The sequence below is a fragment of the Notolabrus celidotus genome, chromosome 24 (genome assembly GCF_009762535.1).
Source record: "Notolabrus celidotus isolate fNotCel1 chromosome 24, fNotCel1.pri, whole genome shotgun sequence".
NCBI lineage: Eukaryota > Metazoa > Chordata > Actinopteri > Labriformes > Labridae > Notolabrus > Notolabrus celidotus.
The window spans coordinates 1977059-1989997 of record NC_048295.1 but is presented as its reverse complement, the minus strand read 5'-3'; the positions used below and the strand labels follow the sequence as shown (position 1 = coordinate 1989997).

Genomic DNA, 12939 nt, shown 5'->3' with positions numbered 1-12939 from the left:
GTCCTCGCGCTGCAGGATTTGAATTTCGCGGATGATTTCCCATACTAGTTGCTTAGCAACTGAATTCAATGATATAGAGGAGTGGGCATCATTTTTCTTTGTCTCCATTAGTAAAAGTGGCAGCACAGACACGCTGTGTGTGTGTGTGTGTGTGTGTGTGTGTGTGTGTGTGTGTGTGTGTGTGTGCGTGCAGCCTTAAACTTTATAGTCTCTTATTTATTTATTTATTTATTTCATTATGTGTCAGAGTGTTTTTTTTTTTTAATTAAAGACTTATTTCTGTCTTATTTAAATTAAAAGTAAACTCAAATATCTGGCGCATGCTCCCTAGAAGATTTTAAAAAATAAAGCACGTGTTGTAGAGAGGCTCCACTGTGCAGGCCTGCATGCACCTTATACGCACGGGGCTCATTATGCATGCAGCCCCCGTGCTCCTCTGCTATAAAATCCAATGCAAAGTCACATGACGTGCTAAGATAAGCCGTGCTGTGCTCCCCAGCAGAACAAGACCTTCACCACAGAGAGGAACACTTACCACAAGTTCACGTTTAGAATGTGCATCCCCATCCTGCTAAAAAAAAAAACACCTTTCAGATGCTCGTGCAGAAAAAGAGAGATTTTTTTTCCCAACCAAAGGCGACACAAAAAGAGTTTAAATCTCATAATGGGTTTTGGTTCGCCTATTCTGCTGCAGCTTTGGCTTTTTCATGGGTCTTCAAAACCATGTTGGCAGCAGGAATATGTGTGTATATGCTCGTGTGTGTGTGTGTGTGTGTGTGTGCAGACATGCTCAGGCCTCAGGAATACTTTGCTTATTGACTTTGGCCCAACAGGCTCGTCTTGCACTTTAAAGCTGCTCTTTAAAGCAAAGATTTAAGCCTCAGTTTAGCCTCACAAAATTCAACTTTAACGACATAATTGTTGTTAATGTTTCACGAATTTAAACAGCTGAAGAAACTAACATGTTGTAGCCTGAAATCTGATCCAAATAAACACAGCTTGTAATTTAAACATCAAATAACACAGAAATATTTATATTAGAGTTAAAGCTTTAACCCTTACTGAAGTGCATGCATAATTAATATATATTTACACCTTATTTTGCTCTGCAGGTTGTTCCATGCTTGTATATTTGTGTGTTTTATTTATTGTTCTTATTTAAAAACACACTTTAGTTCACATTATAATTATAAATGCATATTTAAACCACTTAAATTCAATAGTTTTGCATGAATTTATATTTTAAGCAGCTTAAACAAACTTCATTAAAGTCTGTTTCCTTTAAGATATAATACAACTTCCACGCGTGTCATGTAAACACACAGTTTAAGGTGCAGCCACGGTGTGTCAGATTAAATGCATGGTGTCATGGGCTCAGTCTATAACCTGGTGCACACACACACTTACACACACACACACAATGGTCTCCCCTCATACTGTATTTACTCCACGTGTCGAACGCATGAATATGGATTATAGTGAGCTGCTCTCCACAGGGAGTCTTCCTCTTCTTCTTCGTCCTCGTGGATTTATGTGCTGCAGGAAAATGTCCTCCTGTCTGTTGCTGACTCTTGATCATTATTGTTTCTGTTATTTTACAGTAAGTACCACACTCTATCTCTTTTGTTTTTACTCCTTTACTTTTGTTATTTATTGAGGAAACTCACTGAGCAACATGGGCGCCATGCAAGAGTGTACTTTGTACATTATTTTATTTATATCTTATATATTTTAATTTCTAAATAAGTCATAATGAAGGATTCGATTTTGTTAAATCTATTATTTTTAATTTAGTGTATGCTCATTTTTGTTGTTGTCAGAGTTAATGCATAAAGCATTCACACTAATGTTTAAATCGTGAGTCTTTCAGTTGTGCAGAAACAAGAGAACTTTATTATAATATTATCAATGTAATAATAATAATAATTATAATGATAATATTAATAATAATAATAATTAGGCCTCTAATAATAATGTGCACAACTAGGACTTAAACATTTAAATTAAGGCGAGTATATAAATGAATATTAAATAATAACAGCCACACATGTATTTATATTTATTTCGTTTTTGCAGCAGCAGAATAAAAAGTAGTAGAAGAAGAGAAGTAAAGCGTGACGTGACTCTACAGGGTTTCCTCTCTATAAATTGTGAAGGTCATGGTTTTGTGAGCAGCAGCAGGATGGATGGATGGATAGGTGGAGGTGTAGGTGTAGGTGGAGGAAGAGTAAGAGGGGTTGGATGAGCGCAGTGTGAAGGTAATGTACTGCCTGTCTGCATTTCTAAACACACGTCAAGCCTGCACGCACTCACTCCTGATTAACACGCGCTCTTCTTGAAACTCCAAATGCGAATTAAACGCTTTAAATTCAACGACAGGAGTGATTCTGTTATATTGAATTTACAAAATAAACACGTTTATAAGACTAACACATCATGCAGTTATTTTTGGAGCATATCGATAATTTGTCATTGATTTATTTACAATAAACTTTTAGAATAAAGAGAGAAACGCCTCAAAACTAACTTTACGCAGTGAGTAAACACCGTGCAACAACCTCATACACGTTTATAGTTCTCATAAACTCCTCCTGTTAATCAACATATCTTTAATAATTAAGCTCTTTGGCTTCTGTCTACATTAAAAGTCACATTTCGCTAACAAAGCCTTATAATATTATTTTATTAAAGAAATAAAATCATGGAATTATTTCCCTATCGTCCAGTCAGTGCGTAAAGGGGTGCCATTAAATCCCAAATAATCTGAACTGTAACGCAGGAATATTTACAGAATTTCTCTCCAAATTTTTAACATTTTGTTTCTAATAAAACTTCAAACAGTGTCTCTATCGAACCACTATAACTGTATCTTATTATCATTATGTATAATGTCCTCTTTACGCACAGCCACACTGCTGTATTCCAAGTTTCCTGGAGAAGTTTCCAGGCCGCAGAAATAATCCCGGTTTAGTCTCTGCAGCAGGTAAGTCCACACACACACACACACACTCTCTCACACACACACTCCTGATGCATGTATTAAAATAGCATTAAAAATCAGGTGCTTAATGGTGTGTTTGTGTAAGCAGCTTGTGTGTGTAATACTTTGTCTCAGTCGTGTTAGGATCTGTCTTTGAGGAGAGCTTGTGTGTTTTAATGGAAGAAGTAGAAATGAACACACATTCACTCTCAGTGCTTTCGTTTGAATCTGGGCTTGTGGATTTTTAGTTGCACAAATTAAACTCTACATTTTCTGATATATGTGTCTTATATTTAAGATTAATTATAACTTGTTTTTTTGCAAACAAACAGCTTAAATTCTGAGTATAAAATAACTGAATCATGTTGTTTTTGAAGTTATTCAAAATTAACTCCTGGAAAAAAATATTATAAAACATTCTAGATCAAATTCAGACACTTGTTTTAATTCCTACTCTCTATAAACCCCCTGACTCCTGTTTAATGTAACGTTCACAGCAGTAAATCTCCTCTCTGCAGCTTCCCTGACCTTACAGCGCCACCCTGTGGCCGTTTGAGCTGAACCCACAAATCAAACACTCCTGTCTGAATTATCTCAACTACATTTTTAAAAATAATGAATCTGATGTTTAGGTTTATAAAGTTTGGGATTTCTAAGAGTTTGTAGCTTCTTTAATTGTTTCTGTATTTATGTTTATGTGAGTGCCTGGATCCTGCAGGAAGGAGGCAACAAACAAATAGTGTTTTCAATTTTATTCACCAATGCAGTGTTACACCTTTTAAAAATGCAGTAACAATTCAGCTTCCTACAAATGATCTTTTCCAAGTTATGAGTATAAATAAGATGTCTTGTGCATCTTTTAGATTGTTATTACTTCACTTGTTGCTCAGAAGATCATATATCCTAGATAATTCACTGAAATGCATCACTTTTTCAACCTCAGAGTTGTTTTTTAATATGTTTATATATATTATAATACATTTCTGTTTGCCTCTCAGATCCTAGTTCCTCTCTCTCTGATTCCCACACACTCTAAATACATTACTGTCGTTGTAGCTGTGTTTTATTCTAATGCATAAGATAACTTTTAACTTCTATTAACTCTCTCTCTCTGTCTATCTGTGTCCGTCTCTCTAACAGACCACATAAAGAAGCGATGAAGACGAGGTTGGCAGATCAGATGTGTCTTCATTTACTCTCCTGGATCTTTGCTGTGAAGGTGAGTCAGGCTGGAGGACTTACTCATGATGATTTTAAAGCCTGTATGTTATATGAGCGGCTGAGAGCCTCAGAAACATGACATTATGTGCATATTATGCATATGCAAGAAATGAAACATGCACTGAACCTTTTTTATCTTCTAAATAAGTCGATAGATTTTATTATTTCATTTGTTTTCAGCTGTCCAGGAAAAATGTCTTCATAGATTGAGATGTTTGATAAAACTGCAGCCTAAAAAAGCAGATAAGTTTCCCTCTTGGACAGCGATAGCCGGCTTTAAAGCTCAGCTAACTCTTTCAAACTCAAGATTCCCACAAACATGATTTCTGAAGTCATGTTGCCTCTTTTATTTTCCTGCAGGACTCTGATGTGCTCAGTCGTTCTGGTTTCATTCAACCGCAGTCTGCAGGATCTTCTTTCAGCCACACATGTTCCAGTGACGAGTCATAAAAGAGGTACAGTGCAAAAACTCAAAGAATAAGTCACAGATGATTGAGTTTAATTATGTGAGGTATGTTTGCTACAATCAGACACTTTGAGGTGTCAGAGTTGATAGGATGCACATTTTTCTTTATTAGTCAATGATGGTGAAAAACTCCTGAGGACCAGACTCCCACAGGACCTGGTGTCATGAGTGGCATGTGTCCATAAAGTAATCTTTGAACAAATTGCCTCATGAAAGTATGATGTCAAACTTCTTGGTCTTTACCCATAATCCCTCTCAACCGAGAACTGAACCCCTCCGACTCCGCCCAGCATCCAGCCGAGCTCCGCATCTCGCAGCGTGAGCTCGGCAGCTTCCAAAAGCCTCGTGTCAGAAAGCTGGTCAGCGTTTCAAAGGACTCGAGAACAGTGGAAAAAAAAAAAAACCTCTGGGAGCCAACAACCGCTGTTTGTGCTGGCTCTGAGGGCGAGCGTACAGAGAGAGGGATTCAGAAAGTGCCAAGTTATGACTGGGTAACCTCGAAAGAGAAGAAAAGAAGAAGGAATTGTAGCAGAATGTGCCAGGTCGACTTTCTTTAACAGAGACTTAGGAGAGGTTTAGAAGCAGATGTTTGAGTGGTTCATTCTAGAGGATGGAGAGAGAGCTGGTCTACATACTCTCCTACATAATTACATACATACTGTATGTTCTTATTAACATGCAGCACTAACTTAAATACTCTCTTACATCAGCACCCTTAGCTCTTTGTTGACCTGCATCCACACTCTTTATTATTCACCCAGTTTTCCAGGACGACGACGTGTTTCAGTTGTCAAACTTTAAGTTGATCTCACAAGAAAACAACTGAAGTAACTTAAAACAGAGTGACCTCAATTTATGGATGCAACCCTGCTAGGTACAGGTGCACCACTCCCCTCCTCTGGTCACTTGTTGTCTGTTTGTTAACTTCTTCTTTAGATGCATGATTTTAACCTGATAACTACAACAACATCCAGCATGGAGAGGTGTTTGTAATGCCTTAAAATCTTGCTATAAATACAGAGCAGAGATATGTTGTACTTGAGTATTTCTGCACATGAGTCCACATGTTTCTATTCCTGCTGTATTAAACCGACAGGATGTGTTTCATCTGATTTGGTGTGAGCACATGTGTGAGTCTGAACGTGTCTGTTTGTGGGTTTCTTCTCAGCGTGTAATCCAGCCAGCGTCCCAGGTGGTGACGGATCTCAGCAGCAGACGGATCGATGGTCGGGGGGGGGGGGGGGTGGAGGGGGGACAGAGGCAGGGGTCGCTCGGTCCCCAGGGGTCCCTCTGTGACATCTCCCGCTGCAGCTTGCCGGCCGGCCGCCAGCTCGGGTCAGCCATCCCAGCAGGCCGTTCGCTACTGGCAGCAGTTACCAAGGTGACAGCATGTCAGTGCAGCCCCGCAGCACTGGCTGAGGGCGGGAGGGTGAGCGAGCAGGGAGCCCGATGCATCACCAGCTCTGATGGGTTTGTCAATACCGCTTAGATCCAGGGGGAGCCGGGCCCAGAGTGACACACACACAGACCCTCTGGAGAGCGAGCACACACACACACACACACACACACACACACACACATACACAAACAGGACGGAGCAAAAGGAGCATCCACGGGGGAACAGACATTTTGATTTCTGGCTTGGAGATAGTTGCACATTCAGAATTTCCATACCAGAGTCCAATATCCAAAACAGGTAGATTAGTGCCTTTACTTTCACACATTAAAGTTTGAAGTCATGCACATCTGATGTCTTTACTTTAAGAGTTGACCATGTGGGGACCTGTTAGTCTCTGCTATGTTGTCCACCTTCAAACACACACACAGTGGTACTTCATGTGCTTTTTATTGCCCCACAAACACACTTTACACTCACATGTACACTCACACAGAAAGGAGTGGTTTGTTGTGGTTTTATTCCCACACAAAAAAAGAAACATAAATAGTCTTTTCTAAATTAGCATGAACACACACGAACACGTCTTCGTGGAGTCCTGACAGGCTGGCTGTTAGAGCAGACTGCATGGATGCATGGATTAAGCTGTTGGTGCACGAGTGGAGAGCGAGCTCGCAGATAAAAAAATTACAGTTGTGTGTGCTGCAGGAGCAGAAAGAAGGAGAGAAAGAGAGCGAGGTGAAGGAAGAGGAAGCACGCTCGGGCCGTCTGACTCTGTATCTCATTAACCAGAGCGAGAGGGGGATTGGAAAAGCAGCTACAGCCACGTTTTGGCTGGTAGACGGGGGCGTGTAGTGTAACCATTTCTAGGCCGTGGATTTAATAGATTACTAATGATCGACCACAGGTATTTCCAAGTTAGACTTTAGACGCAGGTGCCCGAAATGAGATCATTTGCTAATCCGTGCACCTCTCTTTAATATGTGAATAAGAGCAGAATATACATGTTTGGATTCACTCAGGTTTCTATAAGGGAGGGGAAGGTTTACGGTTAATCTGGAGCTGCTATCTCGGTGTAGTAAGTACAGCAGGAGAAGGTGTGAGGATATACGGAGCGCTCGTGAGTCCTTGTAGGCTCTGTATCCAATCTGACCAATCCTCTTAGCGGGAGAGTTGAGCTCTGCCCTCCTCAGAGAAGTCTCTTTCATTCAACCTATTATGTCAATGTTTAATGCCTCAGGAGGAGAGAGGTAAAAATATCAGGACTGAGGCCTCAGTGGAGCAGGGCAGAGAGTTGTTTTGGAGTGACAACACGTGCTGCAGTTTCCCCGTCTGCCACAGTGAGTGTGAGCATTAGCATAAAGCTAAGCGCTGGTTTCAGGTGTAAAAAATTCCATGTATGCCACAGAAAAGGCCACTCCACCTGCCTCAACTGAACATCTTTATTCGGCTCTAGATTGCTGTTTGACAACGTTTCAGTCTTCTCACTCTGACTCCAGTATGTTGGCGACTTTGAGATCTCTCCAGCTGAAACTAAGGGTGAGAGCGTTTATGGTGAGGCCTGTTTTTAAGGATTCAAAGGATAGTGATGGAACAAGGTGGCACTTTTACCTTTCCACATAGAGCTACTTTAAAGCAGGGCACCAGGTTCTTGCTGGTGAGTGTTGACCGGATGTTCAATAATAAGAATAACTTGGAGGCCTGTGAAGCTCTGATTGTCTACCTGTGGTTTGTTTGATGTTCTTGTGACTCGGTGTCTCGTGTCTGTAAACTTGAATCCTTCCTCTCAGTCTCTGCATTAAAGGAACACATCGTACACATTTCAGAACTCAGAGGTTGCTTGCTCTCAAACAAAGCACCGATCGAACGGCTTCCGCCGCCGTTTAAAAGCTTTGCTCGCTGAAATAAAAGTAATTAATTGGTGTTATACACCAAGGACATAATTATCTTTTCCAGTAACTGGCACATATTTAATTACCAGTAATTGTTCCCCGAGCCTTGTTCAAAAGTGCTGCGCGCCAGACAGTTCTGATATATTATACACTAATCCTGCACTTGATACTCAGTCAATTAGGAAATGTGTGTCAAAGAGCAATCATGTAAACAACATTCAGGAACACACACATCCTTCTGAGACTCTGCCGGCGTCACTGGTGTCCTCACACACATCTGTCTCACGCTGCACTTTGTTTTCCTCCTCAGGGTACGAATCCCTACCTATCCCGTCCCTTCCCGAGGTGTTAATGCCTGCCAGATTGGAGGGAAAGTAATTTGAGATCATTTCGCAACAAAGGCCGCAGATACTGATTAACACGGGGGGCTACTTTCTCGCCAAGTGCTGCGGTCCCATTTAAAAAAGCGTCAGGAGCTAAATTTACTCCCCTGTGCCTCGGGGTGTGTGGGGCCAGAGGCTGCTTGGGGCCCTTGAACATGAGAACAGAGTTTAATAAGTAAACAGGAGAGGCAGAGAACAGTGCTTCTGATCAGGGCTTATTTGCCCAGCCGAGCCCCCGGTACGCGCTACTAGCTGATTAGCTCTGCCGATTGTACCTTGTAATTGCAGTGCCTTGACCCCCTCTAGGCAAATATTAGATTTTAGTGGTTTAACCTTTCCAGTCGTCAGAGCCGGGTAAATTGCCAGACCAGATGTTAAGGAGCCCAGCGGTAGTCCGCAGCCCTTCTGATCAGCGGGGGGAAAAAAGCTCGCAGATTGAACCTTTTCTTTTTAATATCGTCTCAATTTCCTCCGGCCTTTTCAAGCTGATTTTTCGCAGCGGTTTCCTTCCCCAAGAAACGCTCGTTCTCCGATCTTATCCCCTCCTCTGAAGTCAGGTTACAAGTGAGACGTATTATTTAAAATCAGTCCAGTCACAGTCATTAGCGAGAGGACGAATGATCAATGCAGGGATCAATGGTAGATATTAACCTAGCAAGTAGCCCCTCGGTTCAATCACTCCTGCAATTTGTCACCTGGTGGGAACATGACGGCTCGAGCAAGGATTTCCTAAAAGCTATGAGAGAGTTTAAAACGCTCCAAATGTTGTTCCAGAGAACAGGTGGAGAGGAACAAGCTCAGGGTGCTTTACCTGATCACAGTTCTCAGGTGTGTGTGCTAAACACACATTCATTTGTCTTCTAATTTGGCTTTAATGCACTTTAGCAGATTATTGATCTATTATGGATTATTGCACGCTGCCTGATTTGGACTTGGATGCATTTTGAAAGTTTCTGCATTGGAGCCAAGTTAACGTTTGTTATTGTCATTTATTTGAACTCCCTTTGAGAGTATTTGACAGAAAGCTGCAGAGACAAAGCAGACACACACGTCTTCTTCTCACTTTTCTACCACAGGCTTAATCACTTCTTCTGTAAGAGCTTGAACTTTCACCTTCTTACTTTTTTGATTCAAGTACTTTTGCTTCGACTACCTCAGCATCTCTGGCAGATCCTCACGATGCAGAAATAGACGCTGGAGAAAACAGCAACTATCACTGCTATCACTGGTTACTCATCTCAAATTATTCAATCACTGAAGTAGTTTGCAAACCGCCCGCCAAGACTTCTGAGGTTTAGTTTGATTGCGGCCACTTTTCCCCAAAAACCAGTCAGATCTTTTTTCTATCGTCCGTCACTGCAGAGAGATTTCTGAGTAAGATGCAGCAGAAAGAAAACAAAGAATCGCAGACACATCAGCAGGGCGGAGATGTCGTCAGGCTGCCTCACATTCCAGATCCTGAGCTGATTTCGAGGTCAAACGAGGAGCAATTATACAATCCCCATTCCTCGGATAAAAAGCTTTATTTTCCGCCAAACCCTCCTCTGTAATAAGTCGGTGATTGATGTGCGACTGCATGCAAGAGTTGCTGGAAGCGTCCATCCAGATGAGATGGAAACAATATGAAAACACTCTCTGAAGGATGGAATTTCCCTTCCACTTTTGAGATCCAGTCGGCATTTGAGAAATTCACCCAGATATGTTAATGTGCCTCCAGCGTGGGCCGAGCAGCTGGGCCTGGTTTAGATCAGTCTCTGGAAACTTGAAGGTGTTGGATCAGTCCAAACAGAAATTAACTTTTACCTCCATCCATTCTTTAAAATAAAAACTCCTACTTTTAAATCCTACATTTGGAAAACCCTCAGAGCTTCTCAGAAGAGGGGGAAGTCTATTCATGCGACTTTTCCCCTCTCATAGGTGGATTATGTGTTTCCATGCTTTCACATTTGCTTTTCTGGAGGTACCGGCCTTTAGGGAACCCCCCTGCCAATTCCATAGACTGAAACCATTATGGGAAACTCTTTCGGACAGCACGGGACAGGACGAGGATGGCGGAGGGGCGGCGGAAGTTTTTCTTGGGTCATTCCCAGCCGTTTCCAGAGATCTCGAGTTTCTCCTCGTTCAGTCTCAGATTCAGATCCTCTTCCTCTCTGACGGGCCGAGAGAGGCTGACGGTTACGTCTCCAGGCCCCCTTTCACCCCGCATGTAATAGTTTCCTTCCTTCCCGAGCCTCTCACCTTAAAAAAAAAGAGTGCGAGGGAAGAAGTGGAAGGGAAATAGACATCTTTTCATCCCAGAGCTGGACTGAAGTAACCCCTTCAGCTGGAGAGGAAACCCAACACTGCCTCCAGCTCACCGTCTGAGAGCGTGGAGAGGAGAGGGCACGGGAGGTGGGGGGACCAAAGTGGTTCCATGTGAGGGATGGAGGGGAAGTCTGGGAAAGACGGGGATCGACACCTTACTCCCCCGTCTTTCCCAGCTGAACCACCTCACAGAGTCCATCATTGAGTTGGTCTCAAAACTCATCAGCTCTGAAAGCCTCTGTGAGCAGCTTCAGGTGTCGCTGACAGCTCACAATAAAGGTCCTCAAACCAGGACTCTCTGATCTCCTCTGAGGAGTGTTGATATTCCTTTCCTCCCTAAACTTTCTCTTTTGTTCCATGTGTGCTGTTTTATCTAAATGTGTTCCTCTTCATGTGACTCTGTTAGATTCAGTCACACTCCGCTCTGTCCTAATCTACCTGACTTCTCTTCAGTTTTTAATATGAATCCGTTTGGACTTCCTCCTGAACCTGCAGCAGCAGCAGCTCCAGTCTGCTCAGGTATCTTCCTCCCCTGTGGAGCCGCTCTGAGGAAGAGGCCTAATATCTGCAGACATCTATGGCCACCGCCCAATCTGCTGCACGCTCTGTTCATTTCACGCACTGCCAGAAGTGCTTTGTAATTATCCTGATATTGATGAAGGCTGATTCCAGCAGGTAATCGCTGGCAGTTCAGCTGTTTTTACGCATCTCAGCAAAATGTCTCTATCCATTACTAGTGGCAAATTAATTTCCACTCAATGACCGTACTTGTTGATAATCTGCAAATTGGTGTGTGTGTGCAGAGCTCTGAAGTGTAGCATATAACTGAGTTTACCTCACACGAAGATAACTGTGGGTGTTGACACGACACTGTGGACCATAAAACTCTGCTGCATGTGTGCAGGTATCACGGTGAACACCTACAGTGTTTCCTGAAGTCACAGCTGTAATAAAAACACTGTGTGTAGAAACAACACACATGACGTCTTCAGATTTGATTGATGTCTTCATGTGCCTCATAAAGATGTGCAGCTATAAGCTCAGTGCTGTGAGTCATGGTGTAAATGACCACCATACTTAAATAAGATGTTCCTGCAGCCTGCTGTGATGCATTGTGGTGTATTGGAGATCCTCTCTACAGCAGCACTAAGGGTAAATAAATACGCTTTAAAAGAGTAAATGAGCTTGAGCAAAGTGGCCCTTTGAGCCTGCATGTTTGTGGAGCAGCCATAATGGATTCTTTAGAGCCGTGAACGGTTTATAGGCATGACAGCCATGTTTCGGCACGATGGGCTTATCCCTACGCACGGTGCTAAGGATATTAGGGAATCAGCGTAAAGCAGCATGGAAATGATGACTGGAGCAAAGCCTCAGCTCGCTGGTATTATAAGCCCTCAATTCTGCAGCGCTCCATCCTTGGGAAAGAGGGGGAAGGAGCGGACTTGGCACAGCTCCACGGTGTGATATCCTCCTTTTATTTCTTGCTCCATCTCTGTTTTAGCCGTACAATTAAGAGGATGTCACCCAATCTGGGGACGGGGGCAAATTCAGCGCAGGTCACCGTCGCCCTATTGTGGTGTTTCCTTTTCAAGACGGCGCAGGAATCCTTGTAGTCCATATGGAGATCTGTTGAAGGAGCTGGAGGAGAGCCAAGTCTCTAATACTTGGCACAGAGCGAGAGCCTCATATGAAGCATTGGTGGCACATGCCAAACATGAAAACAGACGCCCATAAGGTTACCTAAATTAAATCCTTTTACTTTCACGTCACAGCAACTGTTTTCACTGCAAAATCAACATTTTCACAGCAACTGTCAGTGTTTGGCTCTCATTAGGTAAGAGATGATGCCCAACAAAGTGTCTGTTTTCAGGAGTTTAGAGACTGCTGGTTCCTTGAAGTCCATTGAATCAGGTTATGGACACCTCAGAGGGCATTATCACCATTAATAAAGAATCAGAACCTTTAGTCCAAGTCTCCTGCTGACACCTGAGGATCTGATGGAGTGCAGCTGAGAAAGTGTCATCCTTCAGCCAATCATTCACACAGACGTGACATAACAAGGTATATCCTCTCATTAACAGAAAGGACAGATCCAGTCACTTCATCTGAAGTAACTACAGTAAGTTTCAGGGTTTACCTCGGTCCACAGTGGGCTCACCAGATGAATATCTCCACCCACCGCACCCACGGTGGCTCTCCTGTCAGAGACGGGCCACAGCAGAAGCATGATTAATGTCCCACCTCTCACCCCCCACTGTAAATTAGAGACCACGGGTCGAAACTATTTTTCTTGGTGA

General features: G+C 42.7%; 1 long non-coding RNA gene across 2 annotated transcripts; it reads left to right on the top strand.

The window, feature by feature from the left end:
• Positions 1-1541: 1541 nt before the first annotated feature.
• Positions 1542-5898, top strand: LOC117808392. Of its 2 annotated transcripts, none has more exons than XR_004630292.1 (5): positions 1542-1600; positions 2908-2983; positions 4121-4199; positions 4562-4656; positions 5836-5898. It is a non-coding gene; the product is annotated as an uncharacterized LOC117808392 (long non-coding RNA). The 2 variants fall into 2 exon arrangements; XR_004630293.1 differs by lacking the exon at positions 1542-1600 and adding an exon at positions 2182-2258.
• Positions 5899-12939: the final 7041 nt, after the last annotated feature.